This window comes from Serinus canaria, chromosome 14 (genome assembly GCF_022539315.1).
Source record: "Serinus canaria isolate serCan28SL12 chromosome 14, serCan2020, whole genome shotgun sequence".
In the NCBI taxonomy this organism is placed as follows: Eukaryota; Metazoa; Chordata; class Aves; order Passeriformes; family Fringillidae; genus Serinus; species Serinus canaria.
Genome location: NC_066328.1, coordinates 13818225 through 13830517, shown reverse-complemented (window position 1 = coordinate 13830517; position 12293 = coordinate 13818225).

The window sequence follows — 12293 nt, the reverse complement described above, 5'->3', positions numbered from 1 at the left end:
TTCCCGGCGGCTCTTCCCAGGGCTGTGCACAGCGCCGGGGCCTGGCTCGAGTGCCCTTTGAAGAGATGGAAAATCCTATTATCTGCTCATTCTTCTCGCAGTGTGAAGCCTCAGAGCATTCAGCAGCAGTCGAGTGTGGTCTGCTGCCTGCAGCCCGGCGCTGCCTCCGCTCCCACCCACGCAGGAGGCTCTGGGTCACCAGGGATGGCCATCACATTCCCATCCCCTGATCCATGCATTTCCCATCCCCTGATCCATACATCTCCCCCCACTCTGATCCATGCCAGAGCTCGGGGATCCAGCTGTCCCCACAATAGCCTGCACAGCTTCCAGCAGTGGGGTGCAGAGGACATGCAGGGAAGCGCTGTGGGGGTCTGTGTGCTGATCCCCTGCTCCGTGGGGAGCCGAGGTTGCTGCTCCAGCCTGCAAATCCTCACATCATTAAGGCCGGGAAGGTGTAACCCATCTCACATCCTCCATCCCCGAGGCAGCTTTGCTGCCAGTAATTGGCAGCAATAAAAGAGGCGGTTAATCCAGGGCAGCGTGGGATGCAGGCAGAGGGATGTCTGCAGTGAAAGGCACCCTGGCAAGGAGGAGCTGAGGAAGAATACGCTCCTGGGCACAATTTGCAGCCCTGGAGAGCTGGTTGGATGCCACGGGGAGCATTTGCTGGGGATTTTGTTAATGATGTAGGCGCAGCCTTCCCAGCTTGGCCTGTGCTAAAGCCCTGGCTCGCACAAGCTGAGGCTCTTTGGCTTGAACTTAGACCAGCTGCTTTCCACTGGCTGGTGGATTTTTGTCTTGTTACTGGGTGGTTCCATGCGGGAGATGAACAAAGGAGCAGTCAGTGGGTGATTTCACCTTAGGGGGGTTTCTTTTGGAGGAGAAGGGAAGGGTTAAACCATGCCTTGTTACTGAGTTATTTTAGGATGGTTGTGCTGAAGGGACTGCGAGAGGATTTGTCTGCACATGGGAAGATGGAATTTAATCAATATTGACAAGAGCCATTCACCAAAACAGGTTCATTCGCTAATGAAAGCCAGACCTGGTGTGTCCCTGGGGAAGGACAGCTTTGGGAAAGAGGGAAGGAGGCACTGGAAAGACACAGCTCCCACTCCCATGCTCCTAGTTCTTATGAAACCAGGCTGCATTTGGGATTGATTTTCCCAGCACAGAAAGACTTTGGCTTGTTTGCCTTGTAGCTGCAGGATGCCCAGGACCAGCCCCTGTGGCTGCAAAGCAACATTCCCATCCCTGCCCAAGGATCTGAATCCGTGTCACCTCCCCAGGCACAGTGTCCCAGAGCCAGGCAGAGGCTGGGGTGTGTGTGGTGGCAGCAGAGCCAGTCCCACTCAGACAGCTCGGGGTGCAGTGGGGCAGGATGGGGTTGCAGGGTTTTTTTGCACTCCAGCTCAGATCACAGCCAGGAAGCAAAGTCTCCTTCCATGAGTGGAGGTGATTTCATCCAAGCCATAAAATCTGTTGGGTTTTCTGCCACCTGTTGAAGTCAAAACACCCACGGAGGCACAGGGAGAAGACTGGTTTCGTCAGAGTCTTGTGTTTTCCCCTCTATCCTTGCACTTCAAAGCAGGAAGTAGCCAAGACACCTCTGTGACCAGCCCCTCCCAGCAATGGAGAAGAAACCTAATTTCTGTGGTTGACAGCTGACATTTCCCATCACTGCCAGCTCTGTATCCTGGAGCTGGGCTGAGCTGGTTATCCCACAGTGGACAAAAAGTCCTGCCATTCCCCCCCACCCCTGTGCATCCCCAGATTCTTGGAAATCCATGGAAGACAGCGACCCAGGCATCATCCTGCTCCATCACATCATCCATGTGGAGCAGCAACAGCTCTCTGCTGTGTGGAGGACTCGACTTAATTTGTTGGGCACTTTTTTTTCCCTCTAAAGGCAGCACTGTATCCCCCAACCTTCTGGTGCAGCCGCGGGGCTGCTCCCGGAGCGTGGGGGCCGAGCGGGATGTGATTGGAAAAGAGGAAGATTCTGATCCCCCGCCAAGCCTCACAATCCCATCCAAGTTCACACTGGCAGATAATGAGCTTTAATGAGCAGGCCACACTAATTGGTAAGTGATCCCAGAACCGGCTGTGGCAGAGGCGAGGGAAGAACAGCGGCAGCTCAGGGTGAGGAGGGGCCAGGGCTGAGCATCCCCTGGTGCTCTGGAGGGCAGGGGCTGCCAGGGATGGGGCTGGTGGCAGTGAGGGTCTGCTTGCCCCCATGGGGGGCTGCCTGCTGGACTGCAAGAGGGATTGCAGGATCTGTTCCTGGGTGCCATCTGTGTCCTGCAGTTGTGTGGCCAGCAAGTCAAGGGAGGGGATTCTCCCCCTCTGCTCTGCTCAGGTGAGACCCCCACCTGCAGATCTGCCTCCAGCTCTGAGGCCTCCAACAGCAGAAGGACGTGGAGCTGCTGGAGCAGTCCAGAGGATGCCAAGGGCTGGAGCATCTCTGCTCTGGAGACAGGATGAGAGAGCTGAGGGGTGTCCAGCCTGGAGAAGAGAAGCCTCCAGGGACACCTCAGAGCCCCCTCCAGGGCCTAGAGGGGCTCCAGGAGAGCTGGAGAGGGACTGGGGACAAGGGCCTGGAGTGACAGGACACAGGGAATGGCTTCCTACTGACAGAGGGCATGGATGGGCTATTGGGAAGGAATTCTCCCCTGTGAGGGTGTGAGGCTCTGGCACAGGTTGCCCAGGGAAGCTTTTGCTCTGTGGGGTGATGAGTGGGCAGAGGTCAGCTGGCACCTGCAGCCCTTGGACCCCGAGTGGGGCAGGGTGAGCCCGAGTGGCCAGGGAGCTGATGGTGCTAATCAGAGACATTCCTGAGGCAGCCCTAATCGGAGATCATTGTAAATTCCCCTCTCAAATGGAGTGGAAAAATGCTATTAAGCTAATATAACATCACCGGGAAGGACGCGCTGCCGCCGCCGTCTCCGGGGAATCAGCCTGCAGAGAGGGGAAGGAGCGGGGGATGGCAGCAGCCAGAGGGGTTGGGGTGGTGGGAGCTGCTCAGGACCACCCAGCCCTCCTTGGCTGTGCCGTGCCTCAGTTTCCCCAGATGGCCAAGAGGCCTGCTCCAGCACTCAGGGGACCCCAGGAGCTGGTTGAAGGGCTTGTTTCTCACTGAACCACTGTAAAGTCAGGGAAACTGAGGCAGAGGAGAGCCAAGGACAGCAGCAGGATCCTACCTCCCCTGGGTGCTTTGCTGCCACATGCTTTAGGAGAAATGTGTCTAAGTCATATTGTTTAAATAGTAACACATCCAGGAGAGCAGCTGGAGCAGAAGGCTGAGCAGAGAAACAGGCTGAGCAGAGAAACTGTGACTGCCCCATCCCTGGAAGCTTCCAAGGCCAGGTTGGACAAGGCTTGGAGCAACCTGGAACAGTGGAAGAGGGATGAAACTGGGTGGACTTGAAGGTCCCTTCCAACCCAAACCATTCTGTGATTTGTGTTGGGCATTGTGATGTGGCTGATTTGGGCAGTGCCTGGGCAGGGATGAGGACCAGCTCAGCTGTCTGGGGGTGCAAGGCTGGAGGGGGTGACCTCTGCCAGCACCCCAAGGGGACAAACAGGGGATGCACGAGCACGAGCTCCATCAGCCCCATCAGCAATTATCAGCAGAGCCATCCTTAGATGGGACCATCCTCACCCAGGGATGCTCAGGCACTCCGGGGGCTGAGCAGGAGCCTGGGGACATTCCAAGGAGCGTAGGAGTGGCCTGTCCCCAACCGCGGCGCTCTGCCAGCTCCCTGCAGCAGCCGTGCTCCCTTCCAACACTAAGTGGCAGCCTCTGCCAGGCTTTGGGGCAGCCCCTGGCAGCGCCCGGGCAGCGGAGCCTGGGGAACAGCGTCCTCAGAGTGCGCTTCAACATCCTCGGCAGGGGCTTCAGCATCTTCAGAGGGGGCTTCATCGTCTTCATAGGGGGCTTTTGCATCTTCACAGGAGGCTTCAGCACCCTCAGGGAGGGCTAGAGCATCCTCTGGCTCCAAGGACTCCCAGCCTGGCTGAGACCTGCCTGGTGCCAAGCACACTGAGGGTCCTGCCAGGGGACACCCTCACCCCCACAGCCCTGGGTGCCAGGCTGAGCCCTGCATAGGGTCAGATCGGGTCAGTGCCGCCTGCTAGGAGGGAGATAAGGCTCAGGGTTGGCAGCTGTTGGTGCCATATGCTGAATTAGAATCACAATCCACTAAACAAACAGTGTCTTGGGATGAAAACGTGCTGCTTAAGGCAAGGAGGCATTTCTGCTGCAGGTATTGACCCCAGAACCCACCGTGGGGATTTGCAGTGCTATCAGGAAGCACAGGGATAGAAATGAGTCCTGGGAGCTGAATCCTGCTGGTGTGTCTGTGATTAGGGAAGCACGTTGGGACTTGTGCTGGATAAAGTGCTGACACTTCAGGGAAAGGCTGCTCTGGGTTTTCTGCAGCACAGGATGGGGGGAAAGTAAAAAAGTAAAATAAAAATAGGTCAAATGACCATCCTGGGTGTTTTGGTGGAAGACAGCAGTTCAAACCAGTGTGGGAGATCAAAGAGAAAGGCAGCACGACACAGGGCAGCCCCTGCTCCCTCCCAGGCATTGTCCTTGGCACGATGACAAATTTTAACCTTGGGAATCGCACCCAGTTTGCCAAGATATCCCTGTGCAGAGCAGGAGCCCTCGTTCCCACACTGAGCTGTTCTGCTCCATCAGGGCACAAAATGCTGTCTGAGGTCAGGATCTCCCCAGCCCCAACCCACCTCAGCATATGCAGGCAGTACAGTCCTGCATGGACTCTACAAAATAGAATTCCAGGCTGGTTTAGGTTGGAAAGGACCTGTAAAAGGTCATGCAGTCCTGCCCCTGCAATGAGCATCTCGAAGTAGATAAAGTTGCTCAGAGCCCCATCCAACATGAGCACAAATATTTCCACGGATGGGGCATCCACAGATTCTCTGGGCAACCCATGCCAGCATTCTACCACCCTCACTGTAAAAATATCCCCCTTATATCTAATCTAACCCAGCCTTTTTTTCAGTGAGACCCAGCAGCCTGTAATTTACGTGCACCTCAACAGGGCTACGTGCAACCTCCAAGGCTGCAGGTGCTTTTTTCCCCCCCCGGGCTGGGGACAGGTAATGCTCAGCCAAGGACGTGGTGGCTCCTGGCAGCACCCAGATCCCATCCAGGTTTTTTCCCCCGGGCTGGGGACAGGTACAGCTGATGCTCAGCCAAGGACACGGTGGCAGCGCTCGGTCCCAGGCAGCCCCGCTGCCCGGCGCTGGCGCGTCCGCTCGGCAGCTGCGGATCCCGATAAATCCCGGCTCACGTGTGAGCCCCTCGGTGCCGCTGCTTTGTCACAGCCCAGCGCTCACGCCGGGTTTATCACAGCTGAGTCGGCTGGCACGCGTTCCACTCCACATTTATCCCTTGCAATTTTGGAGCGAGCAGCGGCTCGGAACCATCCGCAAACAGCCCCGGGCTGAGCGCGGTGCCTGCCCGGCCCGTCCTGCACAGCCCACGCTCCTTCCCCTGCTAGATCAATGAGATATGTGCTAAACCACCCCAAAACCCCGGAGAAACCCAGCCTTCAGCAGGCCTGGGAGGTCCCCAAGGGCTGCTCTTCTCCCTGGGATCAGGGGATGTGTGGGAATGAATTGTAGAATCAATAAGGTTGGAAAAGACCTCCAAGATCATCAAGTCCAACTTCTGACTGGTGACAAGGTTGTGTTGTGGGGGGTGTTAGACTGGATATTTGAAATTCTTTCTGGAGGGAATGGTCAAACCCTGGAACAGGCTTCCTTCCTTCAATGTCCCAAGCCTGTCCAAGAAGCATTTGGAAAATGCCTTTAATAACAAGCTTTAGCTTTTGGTCAGCCCTGAAGTGGTCAGGCAGTGGGACCAGAGGATCATTGTAGGTCCTTTCCAGCTGAAACAGTTCTATTCTATTCTATTCTATTCTATTCTATTCTATTCTATTCTATTCTATTCTATTCTATTCTATTCTATTCTATTCTATTCTTATTATATTATATTCCATTCCGTTCCATTCTATATTTTAAAACTCATTCCCACATCCACCTTGAAACCCCTTGGGCTCACATATCTCACCCCCACACCCAACCACAGGCTGCTGAATTATTTCCATGGCCCCCAGATGATTTGTGGCCTCCTGCCACTGCTCAGAGGACAGGGACACTCAGATGAACCCTCCAGCCTCTCCCCCCACAGCTCCCTGGTGTAAATCAGCCCAGCACTGGTGATTCCAGCCAGGCTGATTTATGCCAGCAGAAGGATGCTCTGAAGCTCAGTGGTGATTTAGAAATCCCATTAGGACCTGGTCACTTCTGCAGGAGAGGTGCAGGAGGTTGATTTCTCTTCTCCCCCTGCAGTGGTGGCACTGGCAGCCAGCTGTGCTGTCATTCCTGTGGCTGACTCCAGCAGGATCAGTGCTCCCAGAGCTCCATCCCAGAAAGGTGAAGCCTCCTCTGTGATTTACAGCAGGCAGGAGAAGCCAGTCCCATCTGCTACCAGGGCACTTACTCTGTTTTTTTTTTATTAAAGCTAAGGTGAGAAACAACAGGGCAGCAGGAAAAGTGACTTCCATGGGCAGGGCTCTTGGGGAGGGAAGAGCTGTGAGGCAACAGGAGCTGAATTTACCTCCATGGGAGCCCTGAAGAAGATGAGGGTTATTTTTTAAAAGGCAGAGTGAGACACAAGGCAAAAACATTACCTAGGAAATAAAAAGAATCTCTCAGTACTCTCTAATCCTCCTTTCCTGATCCTTCCTTTGGTCTCTGCACACACTCAGGGCATTTTGCCCTACATGATGTTCTGCAGCTGGTGCTCAGCCACACAAATCACCCCTCAGCCAGGCTAACACATGACTAAACAACTGCAAAGGCACTTTGCAGCACCATTTTTTCACCAGCTTTAGCAGCACACTGGCTTTTATGGCACAGCTCTCCCTTCCGTCACTTTATCCAGCCTCCATAATGCACCACCCCCTCAAGAAAAAAGGAGGAAAGCAGTTTAAAACCAGGCCATTGCAGAGAAACAGCTCCCACATGGAAAATTGCTCCTCGAGGGGTGCTGCAGCCTCCCCTGCTGCCATGGAAAGGCCAATTAGAGCTGGGAAAAGCTCTCAGGGGAGTGCTCAGGTAGGAGGTTTGCTGCTCTTTTGGGGTGAGGCTCGGAGCAGCCGATGCTCAGCTCAGTGTGAGGGTCTGCAGGTCCCACCAGTGGGAAAGGGGTTGCTGAAAACAGGGAAAACCTTTCTGAAGGATGCCTCTCCCATATTTTCTGGTCACCCAGAGGCTGGTTTATGCACTCATGGCACTCACCATTGCTGCCAGGAGCAGTGCATCTTCCACATCTTCCCTTGCTTCTTGGCAGCACCGTCAGCAGGATGCTGCATCCTGACTCCTGGAGTGGGGGTACCCACAGACCCCCCAGTTCCCTCTATTCACCTTGCAGGGCCCTCCCAGTGCTCTCTTCCTGAGGGATTTTTTACCATTTCAGTTCCCTTTTGCAGCTTGTTGTAACAAATACCCCAAGACTGGTTTTTAGTGCTTAAATACGTTGTGTGCTGGTGCTTGTGTGGCAGCCCATGGAGGGGGTTTGTGGATTATCCATCCTCCCTTTTCCCTCCCCTCTGTTGAGGGCAGGATCAGACCAAGCCACCAGCTCCTGTCCCCAGTGTCCCCAAGCTCAGCACTGTAACTGTCTGTGTTTAGGGGTGAGAGGGGAGCTTGGGGCAGAGGAACTGTGAACTCTGGGGAGGACACAGGGCATCCCAGGGACATCCCCAGCCCCACAGCAGGGTTTGACCTTCACAGATGAAACCTTCCCACTTTCTCCACCTCTCTCATCCTTCCCTTTCTCTTCCAGGAAAACAAAACTTCTCACACAAAGCTTGGGCCAAGGAAATGCCATGCCAGCAGCCACAGCCTTGGAGAGCTGGGAACAGGCTGTCCCTCCCAGGGAACTCCCTGAAAAGTCAAGGCTGGGCTGGCTCTGTGTCTAGCACACTCACAGGAGGCTGGATTTACTTCTGACCATAATAATCAGGTAATGGCACAGCCTTGCCATGTGCCCCTGGACACATTCCTGGTTCCCCAGAGCTGGTGATGCTGTTGGAGACCGTGGGTGAAAATAAGAGAGTGATAGAGGGATGGAGCAGGAGGCTGCTGGCCACACACTGTGCTCCTGGCAAGGCTGGGAGCTGCAGACATGTCACAGGCTTCTCCCTCACGGTCTCCAGGATTAGCTTAATAGCACGGGGAAATAACAGGATGAAAAATTCGCTCCCCTCCAAGCACTAAAAGCCAAGTTTCAAGGTTAATTGTCTGCCCTGTAGGAATAGCTTTTACACACTGCAAGGGGCTTAATTAGTGTCATTTTAGCCAAGTAGAGAGAGCGTGCCCTGGACCCATACTGCATGCCCCCAAGCCTATTTTCCTCTCCACGAGAGGTGATGGATTGCAGGCAGCTTCCCTGCACCAGAACTCAGCAGGGACAGGTTTAGGGCTGATCATGGTACCCTAAGATGCACCTTGACAGCTGCTGCAGCCCCAAGCCCCATCCCTGCACCCACTTAGGAGCTGCACTGAAGGATCCTGTCTGTGTCCCCACAGATGCCCCTGTCCCCGCTGGCCAGGGGAGCACCCATCCCCACTGAGCACCCACTTGGGAGAACACACTGCCAGGCCTGGCTTTAAGGAGAGCACGAGGGGATGGAGGGAATTTCTCTCCCCGGGTAGGGCTGTCCTGTGTGTTCCTACCAGCTTTGGGACATGGCCACTCTCCGTGCAGCCAAGGTTTGTTTTGAGCCCAGCACTGATCCCAGAGCAAAGCCAGACATAGTCCAGCTCCAAGGAATGAGGAGAGGCAGCTGAACACCAGGGCCAGTGCCAGCAGTGGGGTCTCTGGGGGTCCAGGAGCAGCCCATCTGCAGAGTGACTCAGGACTTTCCCAGCCCAGGGCAGCTGCTTTCCCCTGGAGTGTTCCTGGAGCAGGGAGAGAGCCCCCAAGGAGGGTCCCAGTCCCTGGCTCAGAACCACAGCAGCCCCTGGCTGTGGTTTCCCATCCTCACCAACTCACAGACCCCACAGGGACAGCCATGACCTCCCTGCACACCAGGAGGCTGCCCTGGATGCCTGCCCATCTGGGCAGGAGCAGACCTTGGAGAGGAGCAGCCTGCTGGGATTTTAAGTTTTGCCCATATTGAAGAATTCATGGCAGCCCCCACTAAACCCATCTGCTGCTAAAGCCTCCCCATTCCTGCCCCAGCCACACTTCCAGCTGGGCTCTCCTCCTCCCACACCCCACACTCTGCTGTGGGGTTGTGGCCAGTGGGTGCTGGGGCCACCCCATGCTCCCAGCTTCACTCCAGCCTCTCCCCCTTCCTTCCCTGACCTTTGGATTCAATTTCTCCCTGTTAGCTGATGTCCAAACAGGCTCCCAGGGGCTCTCCAGCAGCAGAAACAAACCACAGCAGAAAACATCCATCCCAATGGACAGGGCTGGCAGGGAGCCCCCCACCCCTGCCTGGGCACTGACCCACACCCCAGCTGCTCCCCTTTTTTATGGGAATCTGCAAAAATACCCCAATTCTTGGCAAGTGGGTGATGCTACAGGAAGGCACCCTGGCAAAGGGAATGTCTGGAGTTTGGTGCTTCCAGGTGGGTGTGGGAAGGGGATCTGCATGAAGGAGGGAACTGGGACAGCATCTTTCTTTAACACTGAAGGGATTAAACATCTTAAACTTGAAGCAAGGTAAACAGTCTGCTCTGTTGGGTGGGGAGACCCCAGAAGTTCTGCTCCATGCTGTTTTATACAATCAAAGATCAGTTTGGGCTGGAAAGGTGAAGGAAGGGAAGCATAAAGTTGGCTCCAGCAGTTTCTTTTGTTGAAATGAGTTGAATCATGACCCAATACTGGCACCCAGCTCCCAGTCTGCCTATATGGGAGGATCATGGCAGAAATCCTGGTTACTCAGTTTGGGGGGGGTCCAAGGGCCAAGGCACTCACAGCTCACACTCCCCTCCTGCTGCTGTGGCTCCAGGCTCACACTGGTGAGGAATGATGTATTTTTAATTTGTTTAAGGGAATTAAGCTCATCTGTGTCTGACTACTCCACTTCCATTAATTTCTGAGCTGCTTGCCTGGATTCCTCTGGCTCTGGCAGGGGTTTGGAATCACAGGGAGGCCAATTTCCTGCAAATTTGACAGATGTGGGTTGCTGGAGAGCAGCAGGAGACCCCATTTGCCCCTTCCCCATAGTGGAGAGTAGTTTGGGTCACCCACCACAGCAGTCCCATAGGGACATTCTGCATTTCCCATTGTGTCCTGTTGGAGAGCAGCGTGCTGGTAACTGGAGAGACTCTGCCCTCCTGAGGTCCCCAACCTTCTTTCCAGGGTCCCCAACCTTCTCTCTGGGGTCCCTGACCTTCTTCCCAGGGTCCCTGACTGCCTTTCCATCTTCCTTTTGAAACCCTTCTGTGATGCCTCTCGTAAACAGACACAAAAGCAGGGGGGAAAGAAGAGATAAGATAAAAATAACAGCAGTAGGAGTGGGTTTGAAGTAAACAACAGGAAAACATCAAAGAGGAGGGGGAGTGATGCTCTGAGGAGGTATTTATAGCTGGCTCTGTGGTTCCTCAGGATGGACCTGTGTGTCCCCATGGAGTCTCTTCCTGGCCCCCACAAGCATATGTTTGTGTCCCTGCCTTGCAGTCAGCCCTTCCCCAGGAGTCTTCCCTGTGGATTCAGCCTGAAGGCAGAGCACATCCCCACAGCTTTTAGGGATCACTCAGGGAAAGGCTGATGCTCTGAAAAGGCTCTGAGCCCAGCCCTCTGTGGCACTTGCTGTAGGGGCCATCACACCTGGCATGAAGCAGCCTCCACTTCCAGGCTTTTTTTCCCTGCCAAGTCCTCAATGAGAGCTTTTTCTCCCCACAGCCCTCCTGGGGCTCACATCTGAGAGCAATGCTGATTGCCTGGGAAAAGCCAGGCACCAGCAGAGCGAGGGATGAGAGATGGCCACAGAGGGAGTGCTTGGTGCTGCGACTCACCCCCTCCACACGATGGATCCATCCCACCCCTCCTCGATGCTGCAGCCAGCACTGGACACCTGGATGGCTCAGCTAATGGGGACACCCTAATTAGATGTGTCTGGAGCAATGCACCTCACCCCTGGGCTGCTGATGTGGAGGAAATTATTTTGGAGGCTGGTTCAGCTCTTTGCACCTTATGAGGCACTGGGGGTGCACAGGATGGTTTGTAGGGGCAGAAAGCATTAGGGAAAACTGTTCAGCCTCTTTGGATGGACCCAGGGGCAATGGGGGCTGCTCCCACGTGTGCCATGGGACGTGCCTGTGGCCAGGGAACTTGGTAGCAGTGACCTTTTCAGCTGCCTTCTGCTTTGGGGAGCCTCAGCTTCTCTTAAAGCATCTGTCCCCATGAAAAGTGCTTTGGAGGGATTTAGGGCTTTGGGGGAGAGCAGATTGGCAGTAAACCCTCCAACCAGCTGTGCAGAGTCAGGACCTTTTGGAAAAGGGAAATCTGGGTCATTTCCACCCACCTGGAGCCTCAAAATGTCCTCCTTCTTTGCAGCCATCTCCCAGGCTGGGGAAGGAGCTGCTGCTCCGTGGTAACTCTGCACACCCTCTGCTGCTGCTCTCTAATCAGACTCAGGGTTTGCAATTAAGCGACACAGAGTAACCCTGGGGACAGAACCTGCTGTTTGAGCCCAGCTCAGACGAGTTTGGGGAGGGAGAGACCTGATTTCCCACTTAGCAGACAGGTCACGATCGGTGGATTCATTGATCCCAGAAAGCAAAGCCTCCGCTTCATTAGAGACAGGCTGGTGATGAGCGTGGCCTCGGGGAGCAGGGAACTGTGAGAATCCTTCCCTAAATGTTATCTCCACGAGGCTCAGAGCGAGAGGTTGGGAAGCTCCTCTGACAGGATGGCTTCCTTTGGAGGGAGCCTGCTCTGTCCCACTGTGTCCATCACACGTGAGGCTCTGAGGGACACTGGAGCTCCCTGGGAATGCTGAGGCTGGAAAATGCACCTTTATGCTTCTGTGTGTGCCTCTTCCCTGTGTGCTTCTGCCCACTAAAGTGTGACAAGGGCACGATGTCCTGGCTCAGAGCAGTGTGGGCTGTGGCTGTGCCAAGGCAGAGCACCCGGGTGAGACCCAGCTTCAACACAGGGTTCACCTGGAGTCAGCGTGGAATTTCCAGAGCCTGGGGGGTTTGTGAGGGATGTTCACCCAGAAGTGTGGACACAACAAAGA